The following is an 8,430-nucleotide window of genomic DNA, read 5'->3' as shown; positions in this document are numbered from 1 at the left end:
TTAATTATTGGAGGCACTACAAAGAAGGTCAAAAGTCAGATGTTTAGTAAGTTTGCATTAACATTCAAGAAAATGAAACGTGGCGGTTAGAAAGCTCACATTGAGCTAGCCCCCAATATTGAAGAATGGAGGTGTATTCCATCTCCATATCCATGTATCTCTTGATACCATGGAATTGACTTAATCTTCTGACCATAACTCTTCTTCCTTGGATAGTTGAGGGACTCAGTTGCCCTCGAGAATATGAAGTGTATAGTTTCCAGCTGTTGGAAGTTCGGGATCCGATTGAGGCGCTCAAGAGAAAAATACCGCTTGCGCCACCCCTTATGATTGGGCGGCAAGTTTCCCCGGCAAGAATGCTGCCCGACCATTCCAAGCTCAACTTTGTTGCGCTTGGAAAGAACAACCTAGCCAAGATGATGAAAAAGAGAAAGAACATGAAAATGTACAAAAGAGGAAGAGAATGTGTGATGCCAAGTTCAAAACATAAACCCGAAAGCCGATGATGAGACTCCAGCTATTGGGAAAGAGCATGCCAGGACAAATCTCCCGGTGATTTAGAATGACGAAGAAAACAAAGTATTGAAGAAAGGAAAGCGAACTACGCTTTCCAAAGTATCTATCTACAAGGAAAATTCGCCAGGGAGAATTGAATTAACCCTCTCATCAGGAGTGGGGGCTCTAAGATGGTACGAAGAAGGAAAGTCGAAGCGTTCAATGGCCAAAGGAAGGTTCTCCTCGATAAAGGAGGAGGGAAAAGAACCAGGTCCATCGGTGGACTTGATAGGTTGTTTGGACTGCCCAGAGGATTCGCCAGTCGCCTTTGGAGTTCTGGATGGTCCAGACTTAGGAAGCGCAGAAGGAGCCTCAGCACTTTCTTCTATTCTTTTCTGTTGGCTAACTTCTTCGAAGTCACGCCAAAGAGCAGTTAAGGTTTTCTTGTCACTATCTGACTGCTCAGGAAGGACAGAAGCAAAGGGCTCATCACCGGAATCGCCCTTACCGGCGCTAAGTTCAGGAGGAATTTCAGAAGAAACCCTACCGCCTCCCATTCCGTAGAAAGTCTGGTTGTGGTTTTTAACAAAAAAAGAAACACGGAGACGAAAGTAAAGGTTAAAAAAGTCGATGAGACTTACTTGAATCACGGAAGCGAGAATGCTTGAGAATGAGAAGATCGTTAGAGCGCGAAGAAGATGACGAGGTTTCAAAATTCCGGACAAAGAGAATGAAACTCTACGAAGACAAAGAACCGCTTTTGAGCACTTGCACAAGTGATCAAGGACGTGTACGATCGAGATTGACTCAACATCAACGATCGTGATTTGAAGACGGTTCAAAAGTTTGAACTCACGAATCAAAAACAGGCGTTCAGAAACCGTCGTTTCAATTTCATGAGCAAGGATGATTTTGGCTACAGTGGACGCGTGGCGTCACCCCCAAAAAAAGTGAAAATATTCACGATGCTTGAGGAAAAAGCAATACAGCCGCATTAAATGTGATACAACATTTAATAAGTTAAGGATTATGCAAGGTCTTTGTTCGACAGATTACCCAGTTCAAAACCAAGCCTTCGGAATTGCCCAAACGCTTGTGTCTGGGGGGCTCGTGATATGGAGAAAATATAATCGAACCGGGTTCATCCTTGGTTCGACCCTCGACCCCGGTCGGGACGAAAGGAATCGACTCACTTCCGAGCGGGCCAGGTTCAAAAGGTAGCTTGTTGAGGAAGTAAACTAACCCAGTAACAAGCACGCCCTAATCCGCTATGTTCGGGATGGACTAATCGTCAAAGAGATGGGTAGCAGCACTTGCGGCAGATGCTTATCGCTATTATACGGATAACTACCACATAACAATCGTATCAATGAAGGAGTTATATATTAGCTAAACCTAATACGGATCTATCCGTTAAGATCTCGACGGCTATCCGAAGAAGGCTCAAATACATCCAATGAAGGAGATTCGAAGGTACACTCTATATAAGACATCACCTACCCACAAGGTAGGGGAGGACATATACAATCCGAATCATATTTTTGTTATTCATTCCTTAGCTCGTACTCAAGCGAGCCGTTTGTGATTAAGTTCATCAAATGACTTAGCCTTCAAAGGTGGACTCCGATCCCAGCGGTCGGGCCACATCTAACGTTCGTTTTGCGAGGTCATCCACGGGAGATCTAAGGGCTGAGCAGATTTTGGATGCATCACGGGTTTCAAAAACTTTTGAGAAAGTTTAGATCATTGGAGTTCCTTCTCCTACCTCATCAATAGCAACAACAACAACGGCACCGCACCACCGATGCAGCAGCGGCAACACCAACAACAACATCAAAGGCTTCAGCAGCCAAGGCATCCAAGACACCCGCAAAGGTATCGAAGGCATCATCAACAATAGCAACAACGTCTTCAGCTAGTGTACTTGGAGAAGACGAGTATCCTATTAGTCCAATAGAGCCCTCATTGTCCTACTGAATTCCGCAATGGAAAATTTCAAAGGAGGGCGGACTCAAAGGAGAGATTGCAAAAATCAAGGAGTGGATGGAGCATTGTGTGACCCACGATGATGAGCAAGTTTGTAACAAGTTCCCCACCGCACACCCTGGTTTCTCAATTTGCTCGGTAAGTTCTTTTCATAATTTGAACTTTTCTCTTCCATCATCCTTTAAAAACTAATCCTTTCCATTTCTCGGGAACATGTACCATTCCGTCACTATGACTGAAGGACTAATCAAAGAGGAGCAAATATTTTGCCTCTGAAGTGTCCACTCTTACCGGGGAATCTGAAAGAGCGTCAGGATTATGATGCAACTCTCGTGGCGAAGCGTGACCAGGCCATAGCCGAAAAGGACATGCTCAAAAGGAAAGTGGATCCTTTGATGGAAATGACTGGCTAGCTTGTCAAGAGCAATACTCATTATAAGAACCATAGAGATGAGGCGGTTGAAGAAAGAAAGGCAGCCAATAAGGCTAGAAAAGAGCTTCTTCAAAAGAAGATGGCGGTGGAGGGTGAGAAGTTTAAGTTATGCATTCAAGCGAAAGAACTGGAGAGTTCCCTAGACAATCTTCAACAAGAAAAGGAAGTTCAAGTAGCCTTATGTGCAAAAATGGGATTTGAGAAGTAGGCCCTTTAGGCTGAATTGGATCATATGCGGGCCGAAGTGATAAAGCTGACCAATAGGGTGTGTTGCTATTGGGAGGAAGCGTGAATAACTTCAGGAGATCCAATGAGTTCAAGAAGGAGGTGTTAGAGGCAGCCTCTCCTGGTTTTGAATTTGGCCTGGATGAGGCCTTCAAGCTCATGACCGGGAGACTTCGTGAGGATGCCCTGGAGAGGGTTTGCAAAAATTCTTTTTCAACGCTAACGTCCGCAAAAGGCTGAAAATCCCTATGTATAGCTGGATGCGGACCTGCAAGAAGCATCTAACTCTTCTCCCAAGGATGCAACCTAGTTTTTCTCTCCTCAAGGTCTTTCTGCTGCAGCCTCTAATCCCAAGATTCCTCATCCCGAAGTCAAAGAGGATTCTTTTTCCAAAGAAGATACAAAACCTATTCCTCTCCAACAAGTAAATCCCGATGGCACTCTCATATAAGGGTGTCAATTTAGTACCGAAACCGTATAAACCACAACGTATCGAACTGTTTCAAAATTCGGTACGGTTTGTACCAAAACTGAATTTGGTATACGGCATTATATCATCGGTATATAGCGTATACCGTACCGCCATACTGAATACCACATACCATTTTTTGTACCGAATTTGGTACCGTATACCATATAACTATAACCCTTAATTCTAATAACTTTAAAGTTTAAACCCTAAAGAGACTAAACTGACTAACTTTCCCCTGTTGTTCGTCACATTCGAAGAGAACAAAGAGCAGCGAGGCTATGAGAACTCTCGCCTGAATCCTGATGCCTCTTGATCTTCCTTCCTCTCGTTCTTCCTTCCTTCTTGTTTAGTTCTTTCTTCTACTCTGTCCGCTTTTTCTTTTCTACAAATCTCGTTCTCCATTCCTTCTTAAATCTTACCGTCTGGGTAAGGACCACGGGTAACTGGGTAACCACTTGCACATCGCCTCTCAATTTGCTGTTGGTAAGCAAGCTCAACGGTGTCGACTGTTCTGCAATTTTTATTCTCTCTATTTTATTTGCTATTGATAAGCAAGCTCAACTGTGCTAATTGTTCTGCAATTATTTTCATTCATTATCTGTTTCCTTTCAGAATCTATCCAAGAAAGAAGTAGATGGTTGGTGGGATACAACTCGGAATGGTCTTTACTGCCTTGACAAATCCCAAGCAAGGTGTTGTTGCTCTTCACTTTAGTAGGCTTCAGTGTTTCTACGGCATTTGTATCATTAAAAAACCCAGGAGCTTATACGATCAAAAGAAGAGAGGGGTAGAATGTCAAAAAGAAAGTTAAGCATGGAATGGCCACTGTTTTGGTAAACCCCACACTCAAAATTATTTTTTTATTAATTAAAACAATGAGTGTGTAATTTTTAAACACTTTATAACGATTAATCACCTTTTCCAAAAAAGAAAAAGTAAGAATTAATTTTGTAATTTCCTTTTCATCATCAAATCAGTCACAAGGACTTGGGCCAAGGATTTTTCATAATTTTCCTTTTATCCTTAGTCATAAAAAACTTTGATTTTAGATGGACTTATTTTGATTTTCTTTGAATTGTTTTAGGTTTTGAGCTGAAGCAAAGAACCTGTGAATCCTTCAAAGCATTTCTCCCAATCTTTACCTAGGTAAGATTTCTAAATTGTTCCCTCTCCTAAATTAGGAATTTGAGTTCACTAATTAGAACCATTAGTTGTCTAATTCTCTACATAATGAACCGTTTTTCTTGTGCCACTTGTGTAATGCATTCATTTTAGTCCTTTAGGCTTTTTATGAATTATATGAACCGTTTTTCTTGTGCCACTTGTGTAATGCAAATTGAAAATTCTATTTGGGTTTTTATCATAGTGGAAGCTTTAGGTTTGATAAATGGAAGACATGATTGGCTATTGTCTTTTGTTTTCCATTTCCTTTTGGTCTTCATTATTCTATTTCTTTAACTTATATTTAGCAAACCTGTAAAGCCAATATCCTCTAAAGATTCCTAGATTATTGTCATGTCTTCCAATCTTCTTCGTGGATCGTGAGTTACTTTTGTTTTTATTCTTATTGAATATAATATTTGCTTGCAGTCACACTTTCAACATATCTTATAAAACTGACATAAATTAATTTTGTTATCAATTGATTCTTTTGTGACTTCATGTTTATTGTTCTTGCTCTTGTTTCTATTTTTTGTAAGAGTGTAAGAGGTGAATTGCCCTGTTTATCATTTTTACAGTTACTATTATCTTTGTTACTCCAACAAAATGAAAAGGGGTGTGTCTGAGATTGTTGAATCACATGATGTTTCTACTTTGAGTCCGGAACCTTCTCAGATTGAAAGACCTGTTGAGCAATCTAATAGCCAACAAGTAAAGACCCTTTAAGAACCAAATCAACCATCCAAAAGTGGCAAAGTTAAAACATCACTATGTTGGACAAGTAATTGGTTCAAAATGGTTGATCATGATTCCAAGAAATATCAAGATGGAAGGCCTAGAGCAGAATACACAAAATGTGGGAAGATATTTTTGGCTTATCCCCAAAAAAATGGGACTACTGGTCTCAATAATCACATGAAAAAGTGTCATAAGGTAGATAACAAGGACATAAATCAAATGATGTTGCAACAAAGTGATGGGAACTTGGGGATGAAAAGCTTGAAAATTGATTGCTCCTTATACTGTTAACCCATGGGTTTTCCAGAAGAAATTGATCAAGTTTTCTATATTAGTACCTCACATTCGGGTGATAATATATGTGAGGCTGTTCACAAAATTTTGATTGAGTGGGGAATTGAACAAAAATTATTTTCAGTGACAATTGATAATGCAAGTTCCAATGATTCTAGGATTAATTATTTGAGGACCATTTTGAATTCAAAGAATGTATTAATTTGTAAAGGAGAATTTTTGTTTATCCGATGTTGTGCCCATATTTTGAACCTTATAGTTTAAGATGGCATCATATGCATCTGTTCAAAAGTTTTGAGATAGGATCCAATGTGTGAAGAGCTCACAAGCTAGGAAACAAAACTTTCAAGAATATTGTGATCGCCTAGGAATGCCTTTTAATAGGGGCTTGCATGGAGATGTAACTACACGATGGAATTCAACATTTGAAATGCTTAGTGATGCTCTATTTTATAGGCCAGTATTTGAGACTTTGGGATATTCAAATCAAAGTTATGCATTGAATCCTAACTCAGATGAATGGGAGAGGATTGAAAATTTTTAAAACTGTTGAAGGCATTCAATGAGGTCACAAAGGTTTTATCAGGTTCCAAATATCCTACTTCAAATCTATACTTATTTGTGTGTTGGAAATTTACATAACTTTGAATAATGGATCACTGGTAGATGAGTTTATGGGAGATATGTTAATTACCATGAAACAAAAGTTTAACAAATATTGGGATAAATACTCTTTGATTTTGCCAGTTGCCATTGTTTTGGATCCCCGATATAAAATGAGTATTGTTCAAGCTGTATTTGAATCACTCTATCATGGAAACTCTTTCTTAGGGGATGGTGAAATTCAACATGTTAAGGGAGCTTTGGAAAAGCTCTATGGGGAATATGTGAGCATGTCAAAAGATCAAGAGTCTTCTTCTTCTTTTTCTTCTGTTATGACCTACGAGGCCTCTTCTGATTTTCTCAAGGTATATTATTATATGTCTTTGATAATTCGTGTTATTATGTGATTGATATCAATGTGCACCAGTTCACCAAATTTTGGAAGTTTTGGTGGCTGGAGAATCGAAACAGCTACCGAAATCTGAATTTACATATATCGTCTGAATATTGCAGGAAAATCAACGATTTTCTGACAATTCGGCAAAATATTGGCGAATATCGCTTTGTTCTCTAGAGACTTGTGTTCGACATTACCCATCTTAAGTTGCGAACTTGCATACCTTGCATATGCCACAGCCTATGTGGAGGTAGACGATGGTTGTGGTGCACAACATTACCGGAAAACGAATTGCAGCGGCGATTTGTTCTTACTGACCCCATCCGACTCCTACAAGGTCCAATCAATCCATTACGAGAAGCAGCAATGGTGATATTCGATCCAGTGGTGTCCACATGTACGATGCTTCAGCCCCACCATGATTTCGTAACATCTGAGATCCAATCGATTGTGAACTTGTGATGCCACTGATGACCGAACTTCCGTGAAGAAGATGAACAGATGAACTTCAAAGTTTATACAAGTTTTTACTTTTTAGTTATTTTGACATTTTAGGTTGTTGCAATTGAGCCACACACGTGGCTTATGGAGAACCATGGAATTGTAAAAGTAAAAAGGTAAAAAAAATATTAAATGTAAACATGAGTGATTGACGTTTTGCAAAATTGAGGGGATATTTCATGATTTTCATCTTACTTTAATAATTTTTAAAATTTTACTTTGTAGGTATGTAATGTGTGTGAGTATGTGATGTGACTAATGTCATATATGATATATCAATTTGCAGAATTGCAACCAGGTTTATATTGGTGAAATCTCGGCGAGATTTCGCCGATTTGCCTGGTTCGCCAGGTAGCGAACCGGCAAACTCGAGCGAGATTTCGTACATTGATTGATATTTATTAGTTTTATGTTATATAATACCTTGTATGTCTATTTTGTAGAATTACCTTAGGAAAAATTATGTGGAAAAAGTTGGGACAAATAAGACTGAAGTGGATTTGTATCTTGAAGATCCCCTCCAAACAATGGGCTAAGGATTTTGATATTTTTGCATATTGGAAGGTAGTTGAAGGACAATACCTTAATTTGGCACGAGTAGCCCGTGATGTATTAGCAATTCCAGTGTCAACAGTGGCATTTGAATCGGCATTTAGTGCTGGGGGTAGGGTGATTGATAAATATGAAAGTAAATTACTCCCTAACAATGTTGAAGCCCTAGTATGCCTTCGAGATTGGATGTATGATGTGAACTTTTGAGGTAATATTTTTTTCTTGTTATTACTATGTATATTTCTTAAAATATTATTTTTTAACTCTAATTAATTATTTTAACTATTTTTTTTTTCATTTTGTGTAGCTGAACCGAATCCAAATCAAGATACTGAAGAATTATCTAAAGCATTGCAATATGTTTTTACAATGTATCCAGTTTCTACTGAAGCATCCAAAACTCCTAGCAACATAGGGTAAGTCTATAAGATTGTTGTTGTATATGCTGCTATTTTGATCTAAAAGTAAAACTCAGGTTAATATCAATCCAAAGATGATATTCTAATTCCAAATTGCAGGGATTGATGTAGCATGGAAGGGAGGATGCATAACAACAAAACATATTCTTTGCCA

The 8,430-nt window shown here is 38.9% G+C and overlaps 1 long non-coding RNA gene across 1 annotated transcript; it reads left to right on the top strand.

Moving 5' to 3' along the window:
• Positions 1 to 3,857: 3,857 nt before the first annotated feature.
• On the top strand, positions 3,858 to 6,965 carry LOC149022697 (uncharacterized). Its single transcript, XR_016172035.1, has 5 exons — positions 3,858 to 4,094; positions 4,224 to 4,303; positions 4,696 to 4,757; positions 6,636 to 6,772; positions 6,921 to 6,965. It is a non-coding gene; the product is annotated as an uncharacterized LOC149022697 (long non-coding RNA).
• The last annotated feature ends 1,465 nt before the right edge of the window (positions 6,966 to 8,430 follow it).

This window comes from Hakea prostrata, chromosome 3 (assembly GCF_041222555.1).
Source record: "Hakea prostrata isolate BN-2017 chromosome 3, UWA_Hpros_2, whole genome shotgun sequence".
NCBI lineage: Eukaryota > Viridiplantae > Streptophyta > Magnoliopsida > Proteales > Proteaceae > Hakea > Hakea prostrata.
Note: the sequence above shows the minus strand (reverse complement) of the source record. Positions and strands in the feature narration are given on the sequence as shown.